Below are 16094 nucleotides of genomic sequence, written 5' to 3'. Positions count from 1 at the left end.
TCTCTCTCTCTCGAAATTCTCTCTTTTCTCCCTTTGCAGGTGTTCTAAAGAAGCTGGGCTGAGGGTGGGCGTGCTGTGGCCGTCGTTTCGCGTGGGTTCCGCGAAACTCGGCGGTCGCCTGAAAACTCGCGGGTTTTCCGACGACTGAGTTTTTTTTTTTTTTTTTTTCGTTTTCATTTATTTATTTGTTTATTATTATTATTATTATTATTATTATATATATATATTTTTTCTTTCTTTCTTTCCCGGGTCATTACATTATCTACCCCTAAAAAGAACTTTCGTCCTCGAAAGTCTCAAACTCTTGTACCAACTCGGGGTATTTCTCTCTTATCTCGTCCTCACGCTCCCACGTGGCTTCCTCACTGTGGTGATTCCGCCACAGTACCTTAACGAACGCAATACTCCTGTTGCGTAAGGTTTTTACCTCTCTAGCTAAGATTCTTACTGGTTTTTCCTCGTAGCTCAGATCTTCATTGAGTTGGAGTGGTTCGTAGTCTATTACGTGGATAGGATCCGTAATGTACTTCCTCAGCATCGACACATGAAATACATCATGTACTCCTGAGAGGGCTAGAGGTAAGGCTAACTTATACGCTACCGGACCAACTCCGCTCTAGGATCTCGAATGGTCCAATGAATTTAGGACTTAACTTGCCCTTATGTCCGAATCTTAACACACCTTTCATAGGTGCCACCTTGAGGAATACTGGGTCCCCCACCTCAAACTCCAGACTTTTACGCCTTTCATCGGCGTAGCTTTTCTGTCTACTTTGAGCGGTACGCATCCTCGCTCGAATTTTCTGGACAGCCTCATTGGTGAGTCGAACCAACTCGGGTCCTACTAATTCTTTCTCTCCTACCTCGTCCCAACATAGTGGGGACCTACACCGTTTCCCGTACAGGGCCTCAAACGGTGTCATTCCAATAGTTGCGTGGAAACTGTTGTTATACGAGAATTCCATTAGGTGGAGTTTGGAATCCCAACTTTCCTTAAAATCTAGTACGCAAGCGCGTAGCATGTCCTCTAGAATTTGGTTTAAACGCTCCATTTGTCCATCTGTTTGGGGGTGAAAGGCGGTACTAAAGTTGAGGCGGGTACCTAGTGCTTTTTGAAGTCCGCGCCAAAACGATGACGTAAAGCGTGGATCCCGATCCGACACTATAGACACTGGGACTCCATGTAGTCTTACTATTTCTTTCACGTACAACTGTGCTCAATTGTCAACTGTATATGTAACCTTCCCAGGTAGAAAGTGTGCCGACTTGGTCAACCTATCGACAACTACCCAGATCACTGTATAGCCCTTGGGCGTTTTGGGTAAACCTACTATGAAGTCCATCACTATGTTTTCCCACTTCCACTCCAGTATGCTTAGGGGCTGCAACAACCCCGCCACCTTTTATCTTGGAGCTTTCACTTGTTAACAAACTAAGCACTTGCTCACAAACTCGGCCACATCCCTCTTCATGCTCTTCCATCGAAAGTGTTGTTTTAAATTCATCTTTGTATCTCCAAGGTGCATGACAAATGGCGAGTTGTGACCTTCGTTAGTATTTCTTTCCTTAGCTCCTCTATTGTCGAGACATATAGGCGTCCCTGATACAATAGCCCTTCATCTGAGGTCTTTGAGAATCCATTACTAGACTCTCAGCTAGATGGCTTAAGACTTTCTGTAGGTTTGGATTCTCTCGTTGAGAGGTAACAATTCTTTGCCTAAGTGTAGGTTGCACTGTAAGTCGGGCCAGTTGTGCCATGACTCTCTCGGTCGCTACAACTATGATGGCTCCATCAAATTTTCTTTGTACCCTTACTTCCCTCGTAATGAGGGCCGAAGAGTGGGCCACCTTTCTACTTAAAGCGTCTGCGACCACATTTGCTTTTCTAGGGTGGTACTGGATCTCTACATCGTAGTCCTTCACCAATTCTAACCACCTTCTCTGTCTCATATTTAACTCTTTCTGGGTGAAGAAATATTTAAAATCTTGTGGTCGGTTAAACTTTGAATTTTCTCTCCATACAGGTAGTGTCACCAAATTTTCAGCGCGAACACTACAGCGGCCAACTCCAGATCGTGGGTAGGGTAATTATCTTTGTATTCTTTTAGTTGACGGGACGCGTATGCAACAACTTTAACGTGTTGCATTAACATCCTAGTCCATTCTTTGATGGCATCACTATAGATTACGTACTCTTCTGAGATCTTGGGAACCGTGAATACCGTGGCAGTTACCAATCTCTATTTTAGGTTTTGGAAGCTTGCCTCACAAGCATCATTTCATATAAATGGTACCCCTTTTCTCGTTAGCTGTGTCAAAGGCGAGGCTATTCTAGCGAAGTCCTACACGAACCTTCGATAGTATCTCGCTAGTCCGAAGAAACTCTGTACTGATGTTACCGAAATTGGGCGTTCCTACTTCGTGACCGCTTTGACCTTAGTAGGATCTACGGATACTCCACCCTTTGTCGCCACGTATCCTAAGAAAGAGACTTATCATAACCAAAATTCACACTTTGAGAACTTGGCATACAACTTGTTCTCTCTTAGGGTGGCTAGGACTTTTTAGAGGTGTTCCTGGTATTCCAAGTCTGTTTTTGAGTACACTAGGATGTCATCAATGAGCACGATCACAAAAGTGTCTAGACAGTCCTTGAACACTCGGTTCATTAACTCCATTAACACAGCTGAAGCATTGGTGAGGCTAAATGACATACCACGAACTTATAGCGATCATACCTTGTCCTAAATGTTGTCTTTGGTGCGTCTTTTTCTTTACTCTTTATTTAATGATAACCTGACCGCAGGTCTATCTTAGAAAATATTGTTGCTTCTCTTAGTTGATCGAATAAGTCTTCTATTCTAGGTAGAGGGTATTTGTCCTTTATGGTTCTCTTATTTAACTCTCTGTAATCGATGCACAAACGCATCGATCCATCCTTCTTCTGAACAAACAACACTAGCGCACCGTAGGGGAATATGCTAGGTCGAATGAACCCTTTATCCTGTAAGTCTTGTAATTGCACCTTGAGTTCTTTCAAGTCTGCTAGCGCCATGCGATAGGGTGCTTTAGAAATAGGCCCAGTTCCCGGCTCGAGTTCGATGATGAAGTCGACCGCTTGGGAAGGGGGTATTCCTGGTAGGTCATCCGAATACACATTTGGGAACTCATTTACGATGGACATGTTTTCTAAGGTCTTTTCTTTTCCTCTTACATCTACGGCACATGCTAATATAGTTCAACCGCCTTGTTGGACTAATCTCTTTGCTTTCATCATCGAGACTACCTTTGGGGTAGCCCCGGCATTTGTGCCTTTAAATTTAAAGCTAGGTCCCACCGATGATGAGAATATCACTTTTTTTTTTTTTTGCGACATTCTATAATATCATGGGTTGCAGCTAGTCAATCCATGCCTAGTACTACGTCGAAGTCAGTCATCTTTACTACTATTAGGACTACGCTTAGAGTTTGGTCGGCTACTATTGCTTGGTCATTCTTTTCTCTATCCTTAGTTACTACGTCTACCCTCTCAAGGCTGCTTGCCGACCATACATACAATAAGGGTTCTAATTCAAACCCTGTCTCTGATCCCTCTCGAGGTGGGCTCTCTTCAGCCTCACCTCGTCCTCTATCTCTAATAGGAGGTAGTCCCCTTCCTCGTCTTACTCTTTCGCATGGTCTAGGCAGCATGGTTCTAGAAACCAAGATATCATCTCTTAAATCTAAGGCTCATTACCTATGAAATTATGCTATGCATCACATCTACTAAGTTCACATCATATTGCAAACAAAATCACTCATCATGCAACACATCACATCATGCTCTTAAATAAATACGTGAAATATCAAAACAATTTCAGTAACATTAACATAAAGATGCATGCGAGTTTGAAAACGTTTCTCTTTTCTTATCTTGTGCAAGGCGTACTTGACGGTGACGGGGCATCGACGTTGGGACCATGGAACGTGTCAAGCCTACATTGTAGACTAGTCTACAGAATCTAAAACCTAGAGCTCTGATACCAACTGTAACGACCCTAAATTTCCACATACTCAGAGTCGCTACTAACGTCTCATGCTCATCTATAATGCTGAAATATAACTCTTACATGAACATAGTTGATAACGTAAACTTTAAAAAAAAACGTTTAAAACAACTTCTTCTCTGGAAAACACAGCCATGGTCTTACGTGTTTAAATATGAAATACTGAAATTTAGAGAAAACAAAAACAAATACAAAATAATTTAAAACAATGAAATGCAAAACAACCTATTCTAACTTAAGACTAGAAATTTAAATATGAATCTACCCTATGCACGTGCCACAGTCTCTGCTCGCGATGCCGCCGTCCTCCGTACAAGTGCGCCTTGCCTTTACCTGAAAAATGATGTGGCACACGGCCTGAGTATTTCAAAGAATACTCAATAAGTTGCCCCGCTATAGGGGCCATGCAAATGCAAACACATGCAATCATGATTTAGGGACCTATCTCTAATCATCTTAGGGGTGGCCTCCAGTCTCGGACAAATTGGATGTGTAGTACTTCCCTACACACGACTCACACGTGCGAGTGTGAGTCCCCAGGGCGCTTGCACACCCCCTGGACCCTCTGGTCAAGCTAATCTGTAGCGACGTCCGGAGGTCAGCGGAACCCCATAGTGTCATGCGCCTCATGAACACCCTCATCTGTGTGCTTTTGCACCTGTGCGCATTCGCGCTCATCATAAGGTGCGCGTCCGCACTCATCGTCTCTAGGGGAAGTAGCCTTATGCTTATGAACATACAAAATGCATGAGGTCCCTCTAAATCCATCGTAATGTCTCTTCTGACACAACCCTCTAGTCTCATCTCTTTGTTACTCTAGGTAACGCATACTCGTGGATATTTATATTAATATAATTTTCATGCTCTTAGGGTTATGTCCTACGTCGATCTAACGACATGATGCAATATGGCACTCATCATCATCTAGCATGCTCAATATGGAAAACATCATCATATTAAGGTAAAAATCATGCAATCATCATGCTCATCCTAATGCCACAACGTGCGTCAAATATATCAAGCATCACTCAACAAAATATGTATATACCGCACATATCATCAAGCATCATAATCCACACATCATCATAACTCATACAATTATTTAGCCTATCCTATAGTAAGGCCACTTACTTGGTTGGCCTTGGCCGAAGTACTCCCTAAATAGCTAAACGTAAGCTCCCGTTCCGTGAGAGCTGCTTCCTACGTCGCCGGGGTTTGTTTCCTATCACACCGTTCACCACTTTCCGTTAGTGTTTCACAATTAATTTACCTATAATTTAATAAATTGAAATACGGCTCTAAAACGGCCTCGGATACCTTTATCGGGGCCGAAAACAGGTCCGGGAGGGTCGAAACAGTGGAAACCGGGCTGAAAACAGGTGAGCCGAGCCAAACAGCCGCTAGAGCCGCCAGAGCGTCACCGGAGGGAGCCCGAGCAGTTTGCGCCGAGCCGAGCCGAGGGACTGCTGCGCCGCTGTGTGACACGTGGCAGCAGCAGAGAAAGCCACGTCGGGCGGTAGTGTCGGGTCGAAGCACGGGTCGTAGTCCGGTTCAGGTCGTGGTTCGGGTCGCGGGCTGTGGAAGGCTACTGGGCCAAGGCTAATCGTTTGGCCTCGGCTTACTGGGCTGGGCCGCAAGTGTTTGGCTTGCAGGCCGGCTCAATTGGACCATGGGTCTAGTCTGGGTTGGTTCAACTGAACCGTAGCTTCTGGGCCGGTTTGAGGTTTGGGCTGGGCCGAAGGCAGAGGCCAAGGGAGGAACGGGCTGGCTCTCCCGGGTTCTGGGTTCGGGTTGACCGGGATCCGTGGATCTCATCTTCCTTACCCGACTTCGGCCGATTTTCCGGCGAGCTTTCTCTCTCCTTCCCGCGGCGTTTTCGTTGCCGATTTCGGTCCTCTTCCTTCCCTTTTCCTCTTTGTTCGTCGTTCTTCTTTCCTTTTTGGGAGTTTTGCGGCCTAAAAGCTCCTAAAAGCCACAGATCTAAGAATCGATTAAGAAACCTAATTTTTCGACCTCGGTTACCGACGACGACGCTTACGAAATAACACAAAACGCACCCTGAGTTATTGTGCTTTCGTTAGGGATCCCTCTTATGGTGGTAACAGGTCGTTTGGTGTCGGTTTGAGGGTGGTTTGAGGGCTCGTCGGAGAAACTGGACACTCGCCGACGTTTGTCCGAACTCTCTCTCTCTCTCTCTCGAAATTTTCTCTCTTTTCTCCCTTTGCAGGTGTTCTGAAGATGCTGGGTTGAGGGTGGGCGTGCTGTGGCCGTCGTTTCGCGTGGGTTCCGCGAAACTCGGCGGTCGCCGGAAAACTCGCGGGTTTTCCGACGACTGAGTTTCTTTTTCTTTTTTTCTTTTTTTTCGTTTTCATTTATTTATTTATTTATTTATTATTATTATTATATATATATATATATTTTTTCTTTCTTTCCTAGGTCGTTACATTCTGCTTTACATTGTTCTCCAAATCCAATTTTCTACACTTAGTAAAGGTTCACTAATTGACGTGTTTGTCCACGCGTACTCAAAATCTCATTTTTAAATATCCAAAATGGCATTTTCTTTTGATCCAATTTTTGTTTCTCTCTCCCTATCATTAAAGAAATACAAAGAAAAATTCCGGGTTAGAAACATTCTCGAGAATTTCTCTTAAGATTTGAACCCATAGCTGATGGTAGAACTAGGATAGATATTTTCTGTTTCCTACTCACACGCGCTCATATAGGCTTCTCGATCTATCTCTAATTTTAATCTTCCTCCCCAATAAGATATTACGGTGCTAGTGTAGATCGAAATTTTATTACAGTCCAATACTGACCGGTAATAGATACCGGGACTTTGCAATATTTGACTGATCACAATTCTGTATAGTCCATTTACTATAGGAGTTCCCTAGGAATTCATTAGAGGAATGTTTCCAATTAAAATTGTTCGTTCTCTATATTTTTAATAATTAAAAAGAAAGAAAGAATCATTTTCCTTTCCTCATTATTGTTGGTGTCCACTTGATTTGGTTCATCATTAATGTCTCATCTTTGTAGATGAATTCCATATACAAATTTGCCTATTTTCCCATACAAAATCAAGAAATTGGTAATACTTCTTCTCTCTCGGCTACCTACCCCAATTCTAGTAAATTTTTGGAGTCAAAATCATGACATTAAACTAGTTAAGAACTCCACCCTGTTCCAATGCAAATAGAATGCACTAGTAAATCACATGGATCTAGGAACGACTTCCTGTATTCGATTTGTGGTCAAGCTAGAGTTTAAGGATTTGGTAACTTTCATAGGAAACATTGTCAAATAGGCTTTTCTCTTGGTATACCTTATCTACTACAGTCCAAAACTAATGTTCCTATAACCATAATGGAAAGACATCACAACCCTTTCAATGCCTTTGTAATACCAAGAATTGGCTTAACAAAATTCTCTTATAAAAATTGGTATTGTATAAGCATGGTGGATACCCTCAGATGCCATAAAACTTGGGATACTTGAAAATCAAACTTAAAATGATAGTCTTGAAACTTTAACTATAGTAATACCTTTTAACCAGGTTGACATTGCTAGGAAAAATTGTTCGGTAATTTCCTACAACAATTTGTTTATGTTGAGCTTCCTGAGTGCATTCGTGTACCCTAAGAAGAATTACCACAAAACTTCTAGTTGATTTAGAGACAATGTCACACTCTAATCCTCTTGTATGTCCCCCACCCAAGTTCATCTTAAATCATGGTTTCTTAAATTTAAGGTATCTTGACAATCTCATATCTCATACCGTAGTCCCTCTCCATATACCTCTAAAATTTTGACCATGATCGTAATGTCTCGTCCAAACTATGACTCGATACTTTTAAATCACCTCACAACTTCCCTAATTGGTTGTATTATTATTATTATTATTATTTTTTATTTTTTTATTTTTTTATTTTCAGCTTGTATTAAGGCAAGAAAGTTTTTTACATCTCACTACTTCCAAAGCTCATCTTCCATTAACGGCACTTATGTCATTCACCAATCAATTTAAGTATACATGTTTTAAACTTTTATGGTCGTAACTCAATTTTTTTTTTTTTGTACTAATACTTTAATTTCATCTTTACATACTTCAAAGTTATAAAATTCTCTTTCAGACACTACCACTTTTAATATTTATAGTATATTATAGGATATTGACATCTATCAAGCTTCTTAGGTCATTTTATTTCATCTAAAACTACTTACTCTTCCGTATACATTGTTACACTCCTCCCCATCTCTATGGTCATAAGACTGTGTAGTTTATCTATGTTCAAGACGTCTAACTAAAACATATGATCTTGCTTAGCAAAATAATTTTCACACATACACTAACATTTAGTAGCTTACTAAAACTATAGCTATTCATTCACAATAACAACCTCAGTAAGTCAAAACATCATCAATACAACAATTTACATTCACATTCCATGCAAGGTAAAACATAACATATTCTACATTTAATATAAATGTAGAATTATGGCAACAATAATGCAGTAAATTATAATACAATCAATGGTGTAAAAGTCGAATTATGAGTTATATTTTATAATGACCAAGCAATAACAACATACACAATCAACGACATTTCATTTTTTTATCTTAAGCAAGACATACCTGACGGAGACGGGGCATCAACGGTGGGACCATGGAACATGCCAAGCCTACATCATAGGCTAGTCTACAAGATCTATAACCTAGGGCTCTGATACCAACTGTAACGACCCGAAATTTTCTACTTAATTTAAGGTTGCTACTGTATACATACCATAAACATTGAATGCGGAATAATTCATTTAAATTCCATAAAACATAACCTTTAACTTAAAAACACAGCCATGGACTTACGTGTTTCGAAAACATCTTTAAAACGACACAACAAAAGCCCCAAATAAAATAAATAAGCGTTTAAGTTTAAAACATCCTATTCTATCCTAAGTCTAAGAAAATAAATACCACTATCCTATGCATGTGCCATGATCTCGAGTTGCGATGTCGTCGTCAGCCGTACAGGAATGCCTTGCCTTAACCTGAAAAATGTAGTAGCACATGGCCTGAGTATTTAAAGAAATACTCAGTAAGTGACCCCACTATTGGGGTTAAATGCAACAATCACATGCAATTAAATGATGGGACCTATCTTTCATTTCATTTCGTTTCATTTTATTTCGTTTCGTTTCGTTTCATTTCGTTTTCCCTACGGTGTAATCCTAACAGGTAATCGTGGACGTGTACCATATACTCTACACGCAGCCCATACGTGCGAGTATGGGCTCACCAGCTAGTTCGCACACCGCTGGGCCACTGTCCCTAGCCGGTGGGCATGCTCTGGGGGCCCACCGGGACCCGTTAAAACTAAAACCGTCACGGCAGCGCTATGCAGGGCATAATGATCGTTGTTTTGCCATTTGGATGTACGCGTCCGTACCCTCGTGATGGGATAAGGGTATCCCCCCAAATGCATGATCACACAATATGCATGAGGTCCCACTAGTCCTACAGTCATCATTTAATGAACATAACCCCGTGTCACGTTTTCATGCTTACATGTCATTCTCATTCTCATTTCGTTACATATCATACATATTCCTAGCGGGGTTATGTATCATGCAATTTACCATATTTCATGTCATACAATTCATTCAGTTACATTTCAATACCCATACAACAAGCCATAATCGTACAAGGCAACACATCGTCACATGCATTCATATCACATCAACTAAGCAGCATAAATAACATACATTCACGTTCACATGATTTCGTACTTAAGCACAATAATCTAGCATACAATGTATCATATCATAACCAAGTCATAACGTAAATACTTCATAGTCATATCGTTCTCTAACTTACCATAGCCTTAACGTTCTTATACCTATCACAGACATATCATTACGTAACGTACCTTAGTCATATCATCACCAGAACGTATCCTAACGCCATCGTTCTATCAATCTATCACAAACCTATCCCTTTCTACCCATAACCTAACCGTATTCTTTCATCAATCTCTCCTATCCATAGCACTCCGGTATGTAACCCAACCTTAACGTTTCGTGAACGTATCTTACTCCTATCGTTACATTTTGTTTTGTGCATCCTTCTCGTATCCTATCTCAAACATCTCCTAGAGCACATCATACCATAATTATTATCATACAATCCACATATTATATAACATAACATAACATATAGGAAGCATATCGATACACAGACAATTCACACATATCAATATATATGACACGTGCAGAACCACAGGGCACGTGTCAACATCAAAAAATAACCATGTCGATAGTAAGGTCACTTACCTGGCTAGCTTAAGTCGTTGTCACAAATATATCTTTGATGAAAGTTCGATTCCGTCCTTTGAAATTCGAGTCAACCTATATGAGTTCATGACATCAGTTTCAAGTTTGAACTCTATAAAATTATTTCTCTAATTTAGATTGGCTATCGTAAAATTCTGATATTTCCGGTTAGACAAAATTTAAAGGAGCTCACTGCACTCTGATATTTCCTGTTTTACTGTTAAATCCTGTTCAACAAATCTTTCCTCAATCTTTCCTCTTCTTCTGTAATTATTTTTAAGAAGGTATTATTCAATTTTGTTAATCTATTCTTACTTCCAAATCTTCCCTTTTTATTTTTATTATTATTTTTCTTTTCAGTTAACAGTTCTATCTCTATCACATTTTTTTCTTATTTCCTTATATTCTTTTCCTATAATTCATATAAAATTATAACCTAAATCATTGAACAATTTAGTAGATCTAAATCATTGCAAAAAAGTAGATCTAAAATATAATTGGTTTTGATTTCCTAAACTCATACAGAATTCTTTTCATTTAATCTCTAATATAAAACTAAATAATTGTAACCAAATTAATATTATTTAATAAAATAAAAGGAAGATTTAATATACTGACCTCTTCAAATGACATATCTCATCGGGCCGGCGGAGCTAGTCTGCTTAAACCTTTTGTTTTCTTTTTCTATTTGTTTTTGTAGGAAGGAAGAATTCTCGGTAAATGTGCATTATTTTTACAGAGATTCGTGATTTGTTGCCAAATTTATTTTTAGGGAAGGAGTGGTGAGAGATTGAAGAAATGAAGAGGGATCGGTTACCAAATGTTTTTCTTCTTTTAATTTTTATTTATTTATTTATTATTTTATTATTTTAATTATTTTTTTTATAATTATTTTTATTTGTTTATTTCTTTATTTATTTATTTTTGGCTGTTACATATTAACTCTTATCGAGGTTTGATGGATTTTTACTTGACTACTAGTAGACCAACTCTTATCGAGGTATGATGGATTTTTATTTGACTGCTAGTAGACCTGATATTATGTTTAGTGTATGTGTTTGTGCTAGGTTTCAATCTTGTCCTAAATATAATATCAGGTCTACTAGCAGTCAAGTAAAGTAAAAATCCAATCATGTCTTGATAAGATTTAATATCTACACATTTACCCTTTTCATCCTTGTCAAGCTTAGTGGAGGTGCTCATTAGAGTTTTTGCAATCTTACCTTCGTTGAACTTGAACCTTTTGAGTAAATTCTTGGTGTATTTCTCCTGATTTATGAAGATATATCTTTGAGTTGATTTAAAGTCCAAGAAAGAAACTAAGCTCCCATCATACTCATCTCAAATTTATTAGGCATACATTTAGAAAATTCTTCTCATAAAAGGATTAGTAGAACCAAATATGATATCATGTACATATATTTGCTCTAATAGCATATCTATTTCTTTTATTTTAATAAAGATAGTAATGTCAAGTTAAACCATTTTAAAATCATTCCAAATAAGAAAATTACTAAGTCTATCGTACCAAGCTCTTGGAGCTTGTTTTAAGTCATAAAGAGCCTTTTTCAACTTATAAACATGGTGTGGAAAATCATTTCACATCTATTTGATACATATTTTTGTAAGAAGCAAAAGCAAGTAACATTTTAATAGCTTCTAATCTAGCAGCGAGTGCAAAAAGTTCTTCATAGTCTATACATTCTTCCTGACAATAACATTGAGCTACAAGTCTAGCTTTATTTTTAATGATATTTCTATTTTCATCAATTTTATTTCTATAAACCCGTTCCAATAATGAAAATATTAGAGGGTCAAGGGACTAATTCTCAAACTTGGTTCCTTTCAAATTGATTTAGTTTTTCTTGCATAGCTAAAATAAAAAACTCATCATTTTCGGCATCTTAAAACTTTTTGGTTTAATTTGAGAAACAAAAGCAAGATTATTAAATAAATTAATAAAGAAACGAGTTTGCACACCTTGCTCAGGATCACCAATAATCAAATCCTTGAAATGAGATGAGGCATACCTCGATTCTTTTGGCACTAATAAAGAACCTTGTTCCTTTTTTTCATTTAAGCTCACTCCTTCTTTACTTGAAACAGTTTCTTTGCCTTTGTGATTGACAGGTAAATCTCCCAAAATACAAGATTCATCAAATACCACAGGCATAGATTTCTCAATTACTAAAGTTCTCGAAAACTCTATAAGCTTTACTAGTAGATGAATAACCAAGAAAAATGCCAATATCCGTCTTAGAATCAAATTTTCCCAGCTTTTCTTTGTGGCTCAAAATAAAACATTTTCAACAAAAAAACGTTGAAATACCCAATATTTGAAATTTTATTATGTCAAAGTTCATAAGGAGTCTAGTCTAAAGTGGGTGTAATTAAAACTTTATTTGAAACATAACAGGCGGTATTAACGACTTCCGCTAAAAAATATTTAGGTAAATCATATTCATTTAACATTGATCTAGCAAATTCTTGTAAAATACTATTTTTTCTTTCAACCATACTGTTTTGTTGAGGAGTCATTGGAGAAGAGAAGTCATGAGAAAAACCATTATTTTCACACAATTTTTCAAATGCTACACTATCGAATTCTCCTTCATGATCCTTCCTAATTTTTGTAATTTAAAAAACCTTTTTCATTTTTAACTCTTACAAACTAGTAAATCTTTTCAAAACATCAATTTTTTATGTTTTATCATAAAAACCAAGTAAATCTTGAAAAATCATCTTATCACAAAAACATAGTAATTCCCTCGATAACTAGCTATTTTAGAAGGGCCAAATAAGTCCCTAACAATTGAAGAGGTCTAATAGTAGAAATCACAATTTTAGATTTGAACGAGGATTTGGTTTGCTTACCCATTTGACAAGTATCACAAATTTTATTTTTTTCAAATTTAAATTTGGGAAGACCTCTCACTAATGAAATTTTTTTTTTTGAGATATTTGAAATCAAGTGCATACTAGCATGTAATCTTCTATGCCATAGCCAAGAGTTATCATGCAAAGTTGACATTTATCATTTGTAGGACAATCATTTAAATCAATAATGTACATATTATATCTCTATTTCCAACAAACAACACTTTTCTATCACTAACATTTTCAATTATGCAATTATTTTTATCAAATATAACTCTAAAACCTTTAGCACATAATGGACTAACGCTAGGTAAGTCATGCTATAAACCATCAATTAAAATTACATTTTCAATGAGAGTACAAGAGTCATCACCTATAGTACCCTTACCAATTATTTTACCTTCTTGTTGTCGTCAAAAGTTACTAAGCCACCATCCTTCTTGGAAAGACTCACAAACTTGGATTGGTTTCCCGTCATGTGTCTTGAGCAACCACTATCCATGTACCACTTATTTTTCTTGGAGTCTTTCAAATAAATCTAAAAACAAAGATATTCAAAATTGACCTTTTGATAACCATACTTGTTTGCGTCCTAAAAAGCTAGTCTTCATGAATTTAGGAATGTTTGCATACATATTAAAGACATTGTATTTGGATAAGTAAGAAGAATAATCTTTATGTCCACACTTACCACATGAAAAACTTCTTTCATGGACTAAGTTAATGTATTCTATTTTCAATAGAAAAATTATTTCTTAAAACATTTGTTAATTTTATATTATGAGAATTTTTCAATTTAAAGCACTTAGATCTAATATGACATTCACCACAATAATGACATATTAGCACAAATCTAGATTTATCATAATGAGATACAAATTTACCTGTGTTAAGCTTAGATATAATAGGAAAGCTTTAACAAATATTGTTTTAGAACTTAAGGAGTAGAACATTAATCAAGATAGCCTAATCCTCCTTTATTACCATTAGGCTTACCTACTTCAATTATTTTATCCAATTTTTGAGCACCTATAATTAATTTTTTAATAGACTCTTTAGCCTTGTCAAGTTCTTCTATAGTATTTAATTCATTTTCTTGGAGTAATTTGATTAACTTATTTTTTTCACAACAATCCTGTTCAAGAAATTTAACTTTATCAATTAATGCAATTTTTCTCATCACAATCAAATACATGCTTTTCACAAGATATATTAAATTTTACAACATTATGATCATTCTCTTTTAAGCAAGAAATTTCATTTGATTAAGACTCATTTTAATTATTGAAGCCTTATATTTCTTTTGAAACACAACATATTTTGAACTAAGTTTTTTTAAATCAAGTTGCATCTCCTCCAAAACTTTAAATAATTCATCATAAGAAGGAGATTCCAGAATTACCTCGTCTTCTTCATCCTCTTTATTACCGTGAGCCATGACTTCATCCTCTCTGTCACTATGAGCCATGAAGTAAAAATTTGCTACTTCTTTCTCATTTATAGATTCATTTGCATGCATTTTATTATGAGCTAACATGCTAATTTTTGTTTCTTTAACTTGATTTTTTCCCTCCTGAGTTACCTCAAGAGTTTTCCAAATTTCATATGCTGAACAACACATATATACTCTATTAAATTCATCATTACTTATGGCACAATAAAGACAATTTATAGCACTAGAATTAAAAGAACATTTTTTCATATCATGCTTCTCAAATTCATCCTCCATTTTAAGCTCGACTATGAGGGGTACAAGGGGTGAGAACCGCCTGGGGATCCACACTCACACGTGTGGGTCATGTGTAAGCAAGTACTACAGATCCAATTTTGCTTGGACTGGAGGCGCCCTATGACGGTTTTAACATAAATCCCTAATTAGTTACATGTGTTTGCATTCCTTAACTCCAATAGTGGGGTCACTTACGGAGTATTTCTTAAAATACTCAAGCCACGTGCTTCTTTTATTTCAGGTAAAGGTAAGACACTCTTGTACGACTCATGACAACTTCACAAGTCGATACTATGACACATACATAGTATAGGTATATTTATTTTCTTATACTTGAGTTAGATTAGGGTGTTTCAATCTTTCATGTTTATTTGTTTTATTTAGAAATTCATTAGGCCATTTTAAAAACATTTTCGAATACTTAAATCATGGCAGTGTTTTATCTTAAAGTTTCAATTGATTATTTCCGCACAGATAAATATATCATATATACAGTAGTGACTTTAGACTATAAAAAATCTAGGGTCGTTACAGCAAAATAGCTAGAGTGTTATCTCTTAGAAACAAATTGTACTGTGCCATAAAATAAGAGAATCTTTGGCGTCGAATAACTTTTAGCAAAATCTTAGAATTGCCAAGAATAAGGTGCGACTAGTATTGCTGTAGGAACTTTTCTGTCTATAAAATTTTATTAAAGATATAGATTTCCGTCGATTAGACATTATTTTTAAGTATTTTATTTCATTATAAAAATCACGAGTAGCGCTTGGGTGACGGTTGACATAGTTTTTTTTTTTACATTAAAGTAAAAAAGAGAATAAATTGCTCAGAAAGAAAAAAGAAAAAAAAAAGTATCTTTTTAACTAAATAATTAATTTTATAGTTTAACTAAACTAAATATTTGTCATTGTGATTTGTTATTCTATTTTTTATTATTATTAAATCACTATTTCAAATCTTATGGAAATATAATACAGTCAAGTTCGAGAAAAAAAGAATTCATATGAAACATGTTTACCTAAAGCAATATTTTAAAATATTTTAACAATAATATTTTTCCTTGTATTCAATGATTCAATGCGGAATAAGACTCATAAGGCAAACCAAGTT

Source organism: Cucurbita pepo, chromosome 1 (assembly GCF_057944985.1).
Source record: "Cucurbita pepo subsp. pepo isolate OVF chromosome 1, ASM5794498v1, whole genome shotgun sequence".
Taxonomy (NCBI): Eukaryota; Viridiplantae; Streptophyta; class Magnoliopsida; order Cucurbitales; family Cucurbitaceae; genus Cucurbita; species Cucurbita pepo.
This window is presented reverse-complemented; position numbering follows the sequence as displayed.